The 15405-nt window shown below is 38.3% G+C and overlaps 1 long non-coding RNA gene across 3 annotated transcripts in view; it reads right to left on the bottom strand.

The window, feature by feature from the left end:
- LOC308176548 overlaps window positions 1-15405 on the bottom strand; it is a 131310-nt gene that overhangs the window by 75552 nt on the left and 40353 nt on the right. Inside the window, exon 1 of one of the 3 annotated variants that reach the window (XR_013938369.1) lies at window positions 4-559. The exons of the other annotated variants lie outside the window; for them this stretch is intronic. This is a non-coding gene — a long non-coding RNA (uncharacterized lncRNA). Of the gene's footprint in view, window positions 1-3; window positions 560-15405 lie in introns of those variants that run through there. 3 annotated transcript variants of the gene reach the window in all.

Genomic DNA, 15405 nt, shown 5'->3' with positions numbered 1-15405 from the left:
TACCAGCTAAACATTTCAGCCCCAGTTTGTAGCTCTTCCACCCTCTAGTAACTCATGTGACCTTCAATCCTACATGCAGCCTACTAACTACACCAGCAGCACTGCCCCCCAGAAAATATCAATAGATTTCAGGTGACTGATCCATGTGTTTTCTCTTTTTTTTTTTTTTTTTTTGTTAGGGCAGAATACTTCTTAAGTGGCCTTGATTAATGTCTGGAAAGCACTAACACATATGGACTGTATTGGAATCCCTTATGTAAGTATTGAAACCATGAGTCAGCTGCGCTGTTGAATATGGGTAGTTATTCATGTGGAAAAATAATATTTTAGATAAAATAATGCTAATTTTTCTCAGGAGAGTTCTAAATTTGTTTTCTGTATACATATGAAGTAGCTAAATGCAAAACATTTACAAATAAAAAGTATCCTGATGGATTTATAATAAGAATGAGCTTGAGAAAGCAGTTAGAATGTAACTAACATCAATAGAAAAAAAATTGAGAAAACTAGCTATATGAGACACATGCACTCATTAAATTACCATTCCCTTTTTTCATAAATGCAAAACTTGGCAGTTTTGCATCATTAAGATACACTTTCCTGAACATGCCCACGAGTTTGGATGTGTTGACTCAACTCACCAGAGACCCTGCCTGAAGATCTCGCTGTGCTTTAGGGACTGTAGCTGAGATGCAGTATAGAACAGCTCCCTGCACTTACAGCAAGATATGATCCTAGTGTGAGTTTCTAGGCTATCTCCAGGGAAAAGGGTGTTGTTTTGTTTTGTTTTGTGTTTTTTTCTATCCCACATACTGCTCCCAGATACTGTTTAAATTAAATAAACCATTTCTAAGCACCTCACTAGATTCCTGGCTGGTGCAAGTCCATACAGCTGATTTCATTTCTGTGTAATGACTACAGTTTACCTCCACCTGAGCTCTTGCTTAGGGTCTGCAGCTGATGGACCTATTTAATCTGGTTGGGGGATGATGTTATTTCAGGGAAGAAAAGACCTGAAAAGAATTTTAAAAGTCTATATATCTGAAAAAACTCTTTTAAAAACCTGTTCTATTACTAAACCTACTGGGATATGAAATGAATGAACTGATAAGGAGACTTTCAAGACAGTCAGCTACATTCAGTATTTATTCCTAGAAACTTCCTTTGTATCTGCCTTTACTACAGATCTTGTCCATTAATATAAAAATGCCACCAACGTTTGTTTGGTTTTAGCTCAAAGCCCTTTGGGTTCTGTGCAGCATAACCAAAGGGCACAGCTGAATCACAGCCCAAGCACTGGGGTGAAAGTATCTTCTCTAAGGGGTTCTATAGTGCAGTCAGGGGGGGCACTTGCACACAGTGAGCTAACCTTCATCAGCACTGCCCCCAACAGCAGTGTGCCTACCTCTGCTGCAGGCTGGGGGTCTTGCCTTCCACTGACACTAGCATTCATAAACCACCACTGTCACGTCAGATAGACAAGGTTGTCATGTAAATGCACAAGATTTAAGGTGCAGAAGAGGTGCACCAAGAACTCTTAATTGAACTCTCTCCTGTAGCAGCTGCTGAGATTTAGACCAACTTCATGCAAGACACCACAACATGTAATATGGAAGCATTGCCTATGTTACACTGTCTCCTTGCCTATCCTAAACTCTACTTACTGCAGCCCAGTGGGCAGAACAGCCCCTTCTCTGTGCTGCCATTTATGAGAGATTCACAATTTGTCCGCAGTTCCCGCCCTGAGAAATTCTTGTCCATCTGGCACAGAGATTTTAGCACCATTTCTCAACTAACGAAGTCATTTCTGCTTCTGTTAGAATCAAGCAGGGCTGGATTGAAAGCCTGGGAGGGGCAGGCAGGGTGGAATGACAGAATTAGGAAACTTCAAGCTTCAATCCTAAAATGAAAACCCTTTTTCTAGTCAAGTATTTTTCCCACTTATGCCAACCAAGAGACCCTGGATCATTGCTGACATGTTTTAAAAAGAAAAGGGTGTGTGTCTGCTCCAGTTCTCTTGAAGAACCGTTCAAGAGACTCCCTGTTGTACCTGTATTAGGCCAGGGTAAGCCAGAAATCACGAATCTCACTCCTTTTTCAACCATCCCAATATCTGTGGCTTTCGTTCTTAGTCAGAAACACTGAGCTTTCTCTGTAGGGATTTGAGGTGACCTAAGGGGGTCACAATGATGTACAACCCAGACACCTGTCCTCAGCTGAACTGTGTACACTCCTGGCCCATCTCACTGGTATCTAAGGTATGACATGTCAGTTTGAATCACCTCCAGTAGAGAAATCCTACTATAGACAGCCTTTTAATTTGCACAGTTATACAGTAAATCAGTGACACATTTAACATACACAGCTTCGTATCCAGAATCCCAACCTGACATCCTGGACTCACTGACTTACAGGAACTGTAATGTATCAGTGCAGCATAACTGTGCCGTTACTACAGTGAAATCAATATTCTAACAGCAGATTTCTTCTAATAGCTTTCAGGGCCAGGCTGTGGTTTGAAGAGCAATGTTTCCAAGGGAAAAACTGCAGAGGTGATGTATCACACAAGAAGCAGCTTAAGCCCGTCTAGCTTCTTTTCAACAGCAGCAGCAGCAGCCTGTGCTCACTGCAAGGTGGGCACAGAATGAGGCCGCATCACTTGGACCAGAGTAAATGGCTGCAGAAGACTCAGGGTAACAGAGTAGTCAGGCTCAAGACATTCTGTGGTTTCCCCATCAATGCAGCTACCAGATGGTTTTTCCTCCCTCAGGAATCACCCTTGCGCTTCAGTGAAACAGATTCTTGGGAGGAGCTCACCGTGTTTTCAAGACAGATTTCCTTTCCATTTTTATTATTCTTCTATCTCTGCAGAAGGATGGTATAGGAAGCATTTAAGTAAATAACTAAACCATGATAGGGAGTGGAACAAGTGACATTTCTGCCTTCTCTTTGTAGTCATCTGTCAAGACTCAGGTTGCAGAGATTTAGAAAGCTTGAAGTAATAGTAGTTCAATGCCCCTGTAAGACAGAACTTCTCATTGTGACTGGCTCACTGTCAATTTATAACCTGGAGCACGAAGCCTTTTAAATCCTCTGTAATTTTTCAACTGCAGGAGATTTGGGCATCTTATCGGTGAAGAAATAATATTGTTAAGGTGTCTTCCTTGCGAGTGTTTCAGGCTTCATGTTAAATCCATGAACTCCTTGTGTTCATTGGATTTGTCTAGTATATTAACATTTCAGAAGCTGTGGAAGAGAAGTTGTAAAGTTTGTGTGCTGCCAGCACTAGGTATCTCCGAGTCACCTGGGTTACAGCTGGTTATACAGATAATAACGCATAAACATTCCTACCATGGGACGTTGATCAGCATACTTTATTAAAGGGCACAATAACACTGCTTAGCCAGGATATCTAATAAAGGAAACTGTCTGATGTGCAATAGAATATTCCAAGTGATGGCCTCGCTGCCCTGCCGTTCTGATAAGGGCCTGTCACATCTAATATTCTGGCTCCAGAAATGGCCTCTGATTCATGACTCGGGGTGGAAAGTCTCTTCACCTTGGCTCTGCACTAAGACAGCATTTGTTCACCTCTGTTATCTACTGTACTTACAGGTTCCCTGCTTGAACTATGATACATGAACCATTATCATTTTTGCTGTAAAGACACTGTCATAAAATAACCCAATCTTTTGTTTAAAACTACCCATTGTGATTCTTGTGCTAGCAAGCTCCCTTAAACAGCTACATACTGCCTGTAATGCACACACAGAACACAAGCTTCCCTCTCTTGGTTGCCTTGGTATAAAGTCATAACACCACTAAGCATTTCCACTAGAAAAAAAGCCAAGATGAGCTGTAGTGCTGGTACAAGTCATACAAGTTAGATGAGTTGCTGTGAAATGCTACATATTATTTTTGAGGGACTCTTTAATGGTTCCAGGCTAACTGCATTGACAAAAAGGATTACTGCACAGTAACTTATAGTCATGTTTACCGCATCACCACCTGACCACGTGAATAATAACTTGTGTTGCTGCTATAACCATTCTAGTAATGCTGGAAATACATTTTCCTCTAGCTCATCAACTAAAATAACATCCACATCTCTGTGGCTTGAGGAATGCAGCATTCAAAACCTAACTTTCAGGAATCAGACTAGTAGCCCCCAAACGGAAATGAATAAAATGCAAAGCACATCATCTCAGCCAGGAAAAAGGTTATTATTAAATGTTTTCCTATATATATATTTAATCTGGGAATGGATTCAAAGTATTAATCAAAGCTATATTCTGGCTAGTCTTCTAGCATCGCTCACTGCAGCAATTTTATTCTCTATACATGTGCAGAGACAACACAAAAGGTCTTGGCATTTGAAAGTCTGATACAATTTAATTTATAAGTTTGTCTGATAAACACTTCAAACATATCAAAATGTAGGAAAAAATATTAAACTTGACAAACAATATGGTTAAGGCAGAGTAAATCAAACTCCCCCATACAAATCTAGCCTGCCTAGTCACCAGAGATGGAGTATTCCAGAAAATTCAGGTCTGACCCAGAGCACACAATGTCACTGGAAGACTCCAATTCCTTTTAATAGGCTGGGGAAGCCAATCTTCAAGCAGCAGGCTAAGGAGCTGTTGAAATTATCCTCCCATCCTAGATTCCTTATGTTGGTTTTGTTTTTGTTTTAATGGTTACTACTTTATTCAAGGGAGGAAGGGAGAATAAAAGAGATGTAACTGTCTTTTAAAGAGCAGTTTCAAGCAAGTGAGTAGTGAGTGTTGCTGCTGTGTTGGTGTTAAATGCTGTTATAAATTGGGGGTGATTTGATTTGATTTGACTTTGATGGTATCTAAGGGAAATGAAAATAAAGTCAGCAGGAAATGTGTCAATTCTTCATACAAGTCGACACAGTGATTGTTTCAGTAACAGTGATATAGTTTGCCATAAACATTTCTATTGGGAAAGCACTACTATGCTATGATCACTGCAGCAAATAGCATCAGAAAAATCCACATATAACAGTAGAAATTAATTTTACAAACAGTGCTGTTAAGAATATAGAAGTGGCACCTGTGAGGAGGGGTGGAATTTGTCTGTGTGCAAACACAGTGCACGAAGCTGTGTACAGACAGAGTTGGGGGGGGGATTGATGAACAGAGTTATCTGTGGAATAAGAAGAGAAACTGAAGAACAGTGAGAAAAATGAGTTATTAACAAAATGTAAGCTTTAAGGTGTTCTTTCTTCATCTGTTTTTACAGAATAAATAGATCTAACATTTCTCTTCATTGGTGATTTAGGCTTAAAGTCATTTTCCCTGGTTTGTTCTGCGTGTCTGTATAGTGTGAAATATTGAAATATATTAAAAAGAGAGAGAATAAAAAAAACTGTTCAGGCCTTATAGTTAAGGCATATTTCTGTCAGCCTTCAGATTTTCCAGTAGCAAAAGTCAGCAAATACTTTTATATTGTACATTACACAATGATATGCACCTACATAAACACAGCACATTAGCAAAGCCTTCTGGTCTCTAAATTATTTTTTGCTTATTTCCGAAATATGCAGGTGTTTTATACAGAAAACCAATTATTTCCCACTGAATTATGAAAAAAGCTACCGTGCATAGACAAACCATCAGTTTTCTGAATGGAAAAATGGATAAGCTGCATGTGACCTGATGCTCACAAGAGCCAGAAGTCTGACAAGTCATTTCTACTGTCTGGAATATCCATAAAAAAGGGGACAGGATGGGAAGGATGTTGTATGAGTGATTAAGTCTGCCATTGGAAAAGACCATTTGGGCTTTCTTCATGAACCCTCTCTGTTAAAAAGAATAAATGGTCTTTGACAAGAAATAGTGTCAAGTGAAGAACAAGCACATGAGCAGTAGTTAGAAGGATGGGGTCTCCTGGAGATCTCCTGTTGCTTTAAAAGAAACCATAGCCAATACAGCTGAGAAAGCAAAAATTCAGATTAAATTGTACGGAGACTATACAAGACAAGGCTCCCAAGCCTGTTGAACATGCTTTCAGTATGCTGCTCTATTGATCTTGGGGGGGGGGGGCAAATCCTAATAACTAATTTGTCTCAATGCCTTCCAGCAAGCAGAGAGTTCTTATAGACATACAAGCTTTGCAGAATGACTATACCGTGATATGGAGAATGCCTTGAAATTTCATAGAAAACTCAGTGTCAGCCTACATCTACTGGGTCAGTCAAGCTGTGAGGGACTCCTTTCAGATTGGGTATGGAATTTTAAAAGTTCCTCTGAAAATTTCAGACAAGTTTTACAGTAGAGCTGAGGAGCAGATAAACTCTTGGAGTTCTGTCATCAGCTTTACCGAAAAAGAGTGGTTTTGTTATTTACTTTTCTCTTTTGGCATCGATGCCTCAGCCAACTAAACAGCTGTCCTAAAATGTACTAAGTCCTTTCCACAGGAAAATTATATATATATATATATATATCAGTATTGCAACAAAACATTCCTTTTTATCTCAAACATTTCAGCTGAGCCATCTAAAAAAAACATCTCTGGATGTGATAAGCTGAGCGTGACTCCAAAATATTCTCATTTACAGGACATATCCAGCACATCACAACTTAGAACAGCCAAAAAATGAATAGATCTTAAGAAACCAGGAGTTCCTCAGTAACACAGTGTCTTAAAGCTCAGTGTACTGGGTAACTCAGCTCCCTCTGAATCACTCCTCTATTTCCTTAAACTGGAATTTAATCTCTGTGTTTGGATGGTAAGTCCTGGTAACACAGATTCACTTCATGGTATTTATTAATAGTCACTGTTTTTTACAAGACAAACAGCTTTCAGATGGATTTCCAAAGAGGCAGATAACCGACTCACCAGAAAAAACATTTTTCAAAGAGTAAAAACTAATGCATGTCTGCATGAATTCTACACGTCTCTAGTATGTCCTATTCCTCCCCCCACATACAGGTTTTTTGTTTTTCTAAGTTAAATTTTTGGATGTGTCATGTTCTTTTCTCTTTCCTGTGGCACATAACTGTCATTCATTTCAGTCTGCAGATTTTGTAATTAGCTCCGTGGTATGGTACATGCATTTTCTAATGTAGAATATAACCAGCAGCTCAGGAGTATTGCGATATCTGGATCTGACATGACTGGGAGATGTTCACTGGTGTTTAAATTAAAAGTAAGAGGCTTGCTGCATCTCTAGGTGAGATATTCAGTTCAGGAAAGTCTTAGATAAAAGTCTCTTCCCCTTCTAGTGTGCCTAACTCCCAAAAGCTTGCCTTAAAACTACAATGTTATAATAGGATGGTAAGGAAAAACAGGATGGTTTTATGATATACTCTAATTACTGAAACTAATTAAAATAATACATATTACTTTTTCAAAAAACTACAACAAAATAAAGCAGTAAGTTAAGCATCAAGAACAAAACAAAAACAATATTTAGCAGTCTGATAGGTATCCCTCTGTTCCTCTGATGTAATATAAGGCACAGGAAATGTCTTCATGAAAATTGTTTGTGTGTTAGAAGTGTTTTAGAACTACAGCTTTTTATTATTCAGCCAGGACTGAAAGCATTGCAAAACACAAATGTAATGTTCTTTCTTGTTTCTTAACACATACTTAGGTTCATTCAGCCTTTTTTGTACCAATCTGGTAAACTTCCCAGTGCAGACAGATGTGGTTTATTGTCTAATTGCTGTATTTATCCTATGACTGGAATGGGTGATACTTATTGGATTAGATTCTTTACTTTCACAGTCTGTCCACAACGAGTTCTTTTGCTAAAGGAAACATCAAGCAATTTTTAAATGTGACTTAGTCATCATCCAATTCTCATCACATTTATTGGCTGGTTTAGTCGTGGAGAAGAGCATGATTCCAAATAGAAAGATGCCTTGGATATTTTTACTACTTCAAGAATGTTGTGCATGCTCCAGTGGGCAAAAAATGCTCAATCCTGTTTTAGAGCAGGATTCAACCATGCTGAGACTCATGACTATCCTTGCTATTCCCTTTATAAACCTCTCATTATGGGTTGTCGAGAACTGACCAGCTCATGATGTACTTGCTCTGCCCCTGCAATTCCTCAGCTTTCTCAGCTTACTCACAAATCCGTAGCTGGTGCAGATGTTCATAGTTTCACAGATTTAACTGAATCCATGACATCTTCAGCCAGCTAAGATTTTTCATTTCTGCATTTTAGTGCTGCCTTGCTGGTACCTTTTACAGCTACAGGATTCACTAAAGCATTATGAACGTTGCATTTAAAGGAGAAGATGAAAAGACAAAATAACTCTGTATTACCACAGAGCGCCAGGAGTGGCTCGAACAGTAACCCACCTCACACACCTCACAGGACCATGGCTTAGGGATCTGTGTAACTTCCCTTGCATTATGAAGTACAAAACCAAGCCAGCATTGTACACTGGAGGCTGCTGTACCAAAGTCTAAATGAGTAAACTTTGCATTTCCTCTCTAAAGTGAGAGAGCAGGGGAATCAGAGGTTTCTAAAGATGCTGAAATAGTCAGCTAAAATACATTACTAAGGCTTCCTGGGCTTCACAACCTTTTGCTGCCAAATTACTGGCTGTGTATCTATGTCTAAATGCAGGTATTTCTTCTATTTCCAAAGTTTACCTTTTTAAAAATATCACAAAATAATACCATTCATCTCTCCCCCCAAATTCACTTCCATGGCTATCTCATCCATTTCCTTTTTAAAGCAATCTGCATTACAGCATTTCAGGCTGAAAAGAAGCCACTTTCTCTTCTCTGAGACGAAAAAAGCCATTATAAACCTGAGACAGAAAATTCATCCTAAAGAAACAAACAAAAATGTGTCTGTTGCTTCCTTTTAACTTCAAAACAATCAATTCAACTGTATCTATATTTCTTTAAAAATAAAAAGCTTTCCCAAATTACGACCTTCTGCTGCCTCACTCTTAGCTATTTCATGGCTGACTTACAGCCTTGAGAAAAAAAAAGAAGCTCATTACAGAAAAATCGGTATAGCCTCAATTCCAGCAGCACAATCGGTTACTTCAGCTATTATTGTGACTAATAATCACTTTATTATGAATGAATAGGGGCAAAAGACTGATGGTGAGAAATGCAAAGAAAACTGTGTACATAAATATCCATTACTATCAATGGATGACAAAAATAATTTTTAAAAAGCTATCTAATGGGAGGCAGATTTCTATTTTAAAGGCCACTATTAATTCCTTTTTAGTTCAGATGGACAAATATTGATTAACACTTATGGCTAACACAGTTACATAGGTAACTTCAACCGCAGTTGCTCTCATGAAACCCAGGGGAGAGGAAACCATTAGTGCCATCTTAGGTTGGTCATCTGAGAATTTCCTTTCCTTCAGTTCCTTTGAAATGTGATAGAAAAGAGTGTACAGCTGGGAAGGATTCTCAGTGACAAATGTTACATTTAGAGCTGTCATAAGCATATACTTTCAAATATCACTCTCCAGTGTGTGCGAAATCTCCTGACAGCCTCCTTTGTATGCATTAGGTATTGGGGAAACTTGACCTAGGATGAAAATACTCTGCCTCAAATCTTTTCACACTTCTAGACAACAAGATATACAGCCAGACTGGGTCAAAGAGTTGAGGCTATAAAGAAAAATCCTGAGCTTTTTATCATCTTATAGCGCCTAGGAAATGAATGTACCCACAAAGAGGAGAATGTTTAAAAGCTGCCTAGTAACTTGCTATAAAATTTAAAATTCTGTCTACTGGATGCCACGCATAGATGTTTACTACTTTCAAACAATTCCTATATTCACAATGCATATATACCCAAGGAGTTCATGTATTTTTACACTTTGCCTTTCCATCCCTACGACCTCAGCATACAAGCAGTAAACTCCATCAACTCCCCTTCCAGAAAACAAGCCATATATCAGCAAAAGGAGATTAGACAGTCCTTCTTCTCAAAGCAGTTTTTCCAGGATGCTGACTTTCCATTGCCTGATCATCAGTAGCTTCCGCTGAAGTTCTGAAAACTCAGCTCTTCTGAGAACAGGACAAACTGAAGGAGTATCCCCTTCATCTCAAAAGGCTTGCTATGAACACAAAATATGGATGGGTCCTACTTAGGGTCCTTGTAAGGATACCAAGATATGGTGTTGCTGTTTGCTGTAAAGACGCCCTGCCTGCTTGATAAAGACCTTAAGGGAAGTGAGGCTGTTAAATTCTTTAATGGACAGAATTTCTGGTGTGAGTGAAATCACATTCCCTGAATCTGTAGTGGCACTTGGTTTTGGAGTCTCAAGGTTTATCCATATGCCAGTTTTTAAAACAGATCCCATTCCACATCCCTTTACTACCAAGAGAAATTCTGCAATTAGCAAAAAAAAAAAAGATTGGCAAATTGGCAAAAAGATATACACCAAACATTATTTGTTGCTAATTTTTCTTGAATAAGCCTGAACCATTCCACTCTGCATGCTAAAAACCATACATTCCAAGCCTCTACGTATACCAGACAACACACCTTATTTTTCCATTCAAAATTATTTTTAAATTGGAAATGTCAATTAGTCATTTAAAAATGCTTATAGTTACTTAAAGGAATTCCAATTCATACCAGGTAAAATACAATGACTTCAAATTATATTTTTTCAGTTTATCAAGGAAACATCGCATTTTCTTTTATGGGAGGACCCTGCCCTTTACAATAGAGACAAAAAAAAATCATAAAATCATTTTTTTCTACTTTAACAATATTGAACTGTGAATTTAGAAATCCATTATTTGCATTTTTGAATTTGATTCAAATTTCTATTTCTGAAAGAATAGCAGAAGATCTGGGAATAAATATAGTTTTCTTTGTATTTAAAAAAATATGGTACATAATAACTGTGTTTAAAAAAGAAAAACATAAGATTTGCGTATATACTGGAATTTAAGTAACCTGCTTAAGTAAATGGCTGATTTAAATGGATTTATATAGATTTAAGAGGCTGTGAAACTTGTTCTTTGTTACAACTTCATTCTCCTTATGTCTTACATTGGTAAAATTAGTAGATTTTTGAATGGCTTCTTATTTCCTTCCAAATGCTAACTAACCTTGAATTGATGTTGTGGGAATATAACTGTCTGAGGTGCAGAAGCTGTGGATTCAAGATTTGGAAAAAAAAAAAAAAGGAAAAGAAAAAAAAAAAAAGAAAAAAAACTCTAAATTGCACAAACATGTTTCTATCCTGTCCCTGTTCTCTTGTCCTCACTCTTCCCTGTGTGAGATATTGCTGTGACTTCATTCCGGTTTTGATAACTGAAAAAGCCTGACTAAATAGACTAAATAAAGGGGAAAACACAAATCCTGAAAAGAAAACATCTGTGGTCTTTATTTGTAAGCAATAACCATCACTAGAGAGGTGGGGAAACATTTCTCTTCAATACAATCCCAAATAATGCAGCTCTGCTTGGTTTTCTGAGAACATATGTTATCACAGGATAATCTCATTCCATATTCTCCATTTCTTCTATGCTTTTTCTTTTCCCATATAGGCCTCTACTTCACTAGCATTTCATTGTGTCACGTTCAGAAACATCACTGGTAAGGACACAACCCCTGGCTTTTGCTTAGCCTTGTCTTGGGGGGGGGGGGGGGGGGGGGGGGGAAGAAAAAAAAAAAAAAAAGAAAAAAGTGGTGACCCTCTGTTTCTGACCCGCTGATAACAGTGTTGGAAGTAAAACATAGTTGGAGCTCCAGAGGACTGCTGGCCTTTTTGTATTGCACGCACCAGCCAAGCCACAGCCCATCTGTACGTGTCTTTTGCTCTCAACATGAAGTTTTCCAACAAATAATCCAGTTCAGCTAAAACCTGACTAAATCTTGTCTCTTCTTTTCCATTGAAATACCACTCATATCTCTGCTCTTCCAAAATAATTGTCAGTGTCAGTCCCTACACATAGTCAGGATGAAAATTATGCTACAAAATCAATAATAACAGGATTCATGTTGAGTCACAAATTAAAAGCCTCTGACCTCAGAAAAATCCAGGACCTGCTCTCTCATGCTCCTTCTTTCAACTCAGCCAAAGGGAATAATTCAAGGCCCAGGTGTGCAATGCTACAGAAGGGAAAGGGAATGTGCTTACTATATGAAACAGGTGTTGAATATTGTTGTAACTGCAGCCAAGTTAATAACATTCTAATGAGCAGTAATAAAGAGTCAAAAGCAATAAAAAGGGAGAAAATAATCTCTAGAGAATCATGCTGTACTTAATATACTCTGAGAGCAAAAGGTATTATTCAATGGAAGGGGAGGGAGGGCAAAGGAGAAAGAGGAAGGGGAGAGTATTGGATCTTATGATTTTTTGACCAGAAAAGAGGGAAGAGTGACAGATGTAGGGAGACTATAAACTCAAAATTTTGATAGAGTAGTGAGTTTCCTAATACCAATGTACAACATACTTGGGATCACAAAAGCCTTTAGTGTTAGCTGGCATAAACAAAAATAATTCAATATCCCGTTTGTCTCCTTTGATGTTTTGTTCACAAACAACTCACAGAACCTGTGCCCAAAGAAGTGTTAGCACACATCTTCGTGACTTTGCATTTGAAATATCTCCAGATAATAAACAGCGAAGACAAGCAAGCTATGAATGAAGAGGCTTCATATTGGTAGGATCCGTGAATAATTTGAAGTAGGGATTGTTTGGGTAATCTTTTACATTAATTAATTTTTATTCACAGCAAAAGATAAGTCATACCTGTCTGTATGCAGGTTTTAAAAGCAAAAATTAATAAAATAGGAAAAGGAAGCATTACTTGCCTAAGTTTTCCAAGTGCTACTCTGAAGCATACACACATCATACATGAGCTGTCACAGTCATGTGCTTAGAAACTAGGTTGCAAAGAATGGTCTCTGGACTTCGAATCTGACATTGCTAGAGTCAACAAGGTAAACTCTGTGGCTTGTTTCCCATTCATGCACTTAATGAGCAGAAGTTCTGTTTGTCTTCAGAGGAAATGCAAATGTAACCTGTCCTCACAAGATACGGTCCCGTACATGGTCAGAGAACTCTCTCGTGTGGAGTAGGCAGTCATTTCAACAAAAGCCTCGTCCAAAGGCTATGGAGATCAGTGGTGGTATGTCATTGCTTTGAGCTGGTTTTGGGTCATGACCTATATGAAAATGTCTATTCTGTAAGTGGAAGGGAGGGAGGAGCAGAGAGGCTGTTGTGTGTCTTTGTTCATTTTGTAACTTTCACATTTGTACTGCCATGAACAAATATTCTGACATCTCAAGATGGCAGTGAAAAAGAATCATTTTCCCTATAAATAAAAATCGGTCCTTCTTTCTTGCTGCAGGAAGTTAATTTGATTTGTACGTTGTCTGCATAATTTGAACAGTGTTAAAAAAACACAACAGAGCAGACCGCTTCACTGAACCTGGCATCCATATACCACATTATAAAAGTTACATACTTTTGCTCTAATTAACATACTTAATATTTAGCGTGTATATGTTTCAAACCTTGCTTTCAGCTCTGATTTCTCCAGAAGTTCCTCTTTTTATCCTCAGTGTATTGCAGCGATAACAACAAAGAAACTGCTGCCCTGATTTAATGCTCAGACTCCTGGCTACCATATAATATAATAAGACAGTTTTCTTTCTTATTTTAGGCTTTTCCACATCAACTGCCTGCAAAAATCTCTAAGCTTTCTCCAATCAGAATTTTGAGGTCTTGAATATATGTTTTCTTAGACACTTCTGGGAGAGGTCAAGGTGCCCAGAACTTCCAGAACTTCTGGAAACTTCTGGAACTTCCAGAACTTCTGGAAATCAATGTATTTTATTGTATTTATCTTTGACATTTCAGTCTAATTCAGGTAAAGCACTGGAACCAGACTCTGCGCCTAACTGCATCCCTAACCCTGCACGAAGCCAGCAGTGCAATAAGAGTCTGTTCAGTGCGCTCCTTGACCTGTCAGTGCACCAACTCTAAAGTCCTGCTTACATTTTTAATGTTTATTTCCCCATGGAAATGCACAAATCCCTTATGCTACACAAGTTAGAAGGGAGAAGTTCAAGTTCTTTTTCCAGCTCTTATTGCCTTATTACTAGATTTTAGCTGAAAGGATCTGAAAAGAAACCTAAATAAGGATTCTGAGTTCAGTCAACAACTATTTGGACAGAGGAGACATGAAATTGCATGTACAATTTTTTTTAATGCTTAGGTCTTTGCCTCTACCCCGCTAAGAGAACTTCACTCTTACAATTCCAAGTATAATTATATTGCCATTATCACTAAAGCTGAATACTTTTCTGTAACTGAAAAATGATATAGGAACTAAATAGCTTGACATAGTGTCATACGTTATCCTAGCACCTTCTAAAGATTCAAATGTACTCCATATACTCATTTTCCAAGGAGCTAGACATAAAGTGACAGCAAAAATATTTAAAGAGAAATGAACACACTGGAAAAAAGCATTAAAATACATTGAAGGTAAATGTAATTGTTTTTAAACCCAATGTTTTTGTAAGATAAATTCAACATTGGACAGGCTCTTTAAAAATCAATTTGCACTTGCTTCCTCTATAAAGATTTATCCCTGAGAAAAAAAAATCCATTAGTATTAAAGTGCTTAAAAACTTGGCAGACTATCTCCAAAGGCATCAATTTCTAGTGCTAATTACCACTAATTATTCACTCAGCAATTGTAAGTTGCATTCAGTCCCTGAGGGTGGAAGGGAGATTTGTCTCTCTCCAGCGTAGCATGTTTCGTATATTTGTTTTAAGAGATTTTTACATTCAGACATCAAAATAGCATAGAGATCTGCAGAACTTTCCTGTCTGTTGCCAGGAAGGGATTGAGATTTCCTTGCGCACTATAAAGAGTCTGTATGGTTGCTCAGCACCCGGCACCTGGCAGGAAGGGTTTTATCTCTCACGTTTCTCTGCCGTGTGGAAGAGATTGGGCCCCACACGTTGTTTCAGTGTCTAAGTGGATTTAATTTAGCAGGTTTCTGATTGCTCAGGCTTGAAGGTCTAGTGTCCAACCTGGCTGTTAAACAGCTATGCGTAACTGACTCGGAGCTTATTGTTCATGACCACAGTTACTAGAAAGGCCATCACATCCTGGATCTTCAGTGCTTAGATTTGGCCTCAGACCAGACCCCCCACATCCCTTGAAACTTACTCCTTCAAGCCCTATGAGCAGCTAACAGACTTGGATGCTGGTACTGCTCTGCAGCAGCTAGAGATCTTTCAACTGTTTTTCCCCAAGGTGAGTCAAGATGAAAGCTGGAGAAGCAAATTTTTTCAGGGAACAAAACATCTATTGGAATGTTTACTTAGAAACAGCAAGTGCCTTCTTTCTGGTAATTTCAACCCAGATCAAGTAAATTCATGTTCACTAATTTAAAGGTTTGTC

The sequence above is a fragment of the Anser brachyrhynchus genome, assembly GCF_964034855.1.
Source record: "Anser brachyrhynchus genome assembly, chromosome: 12".
NCBI lineage: Eukaryota > Metazoa > Chordata > Aves > Anseriformes > Anatidae > Anser > Anser brachyrhynchus.
This window is presented reverse-complemented; position numbering and strand designations above follow the sequence as displayed.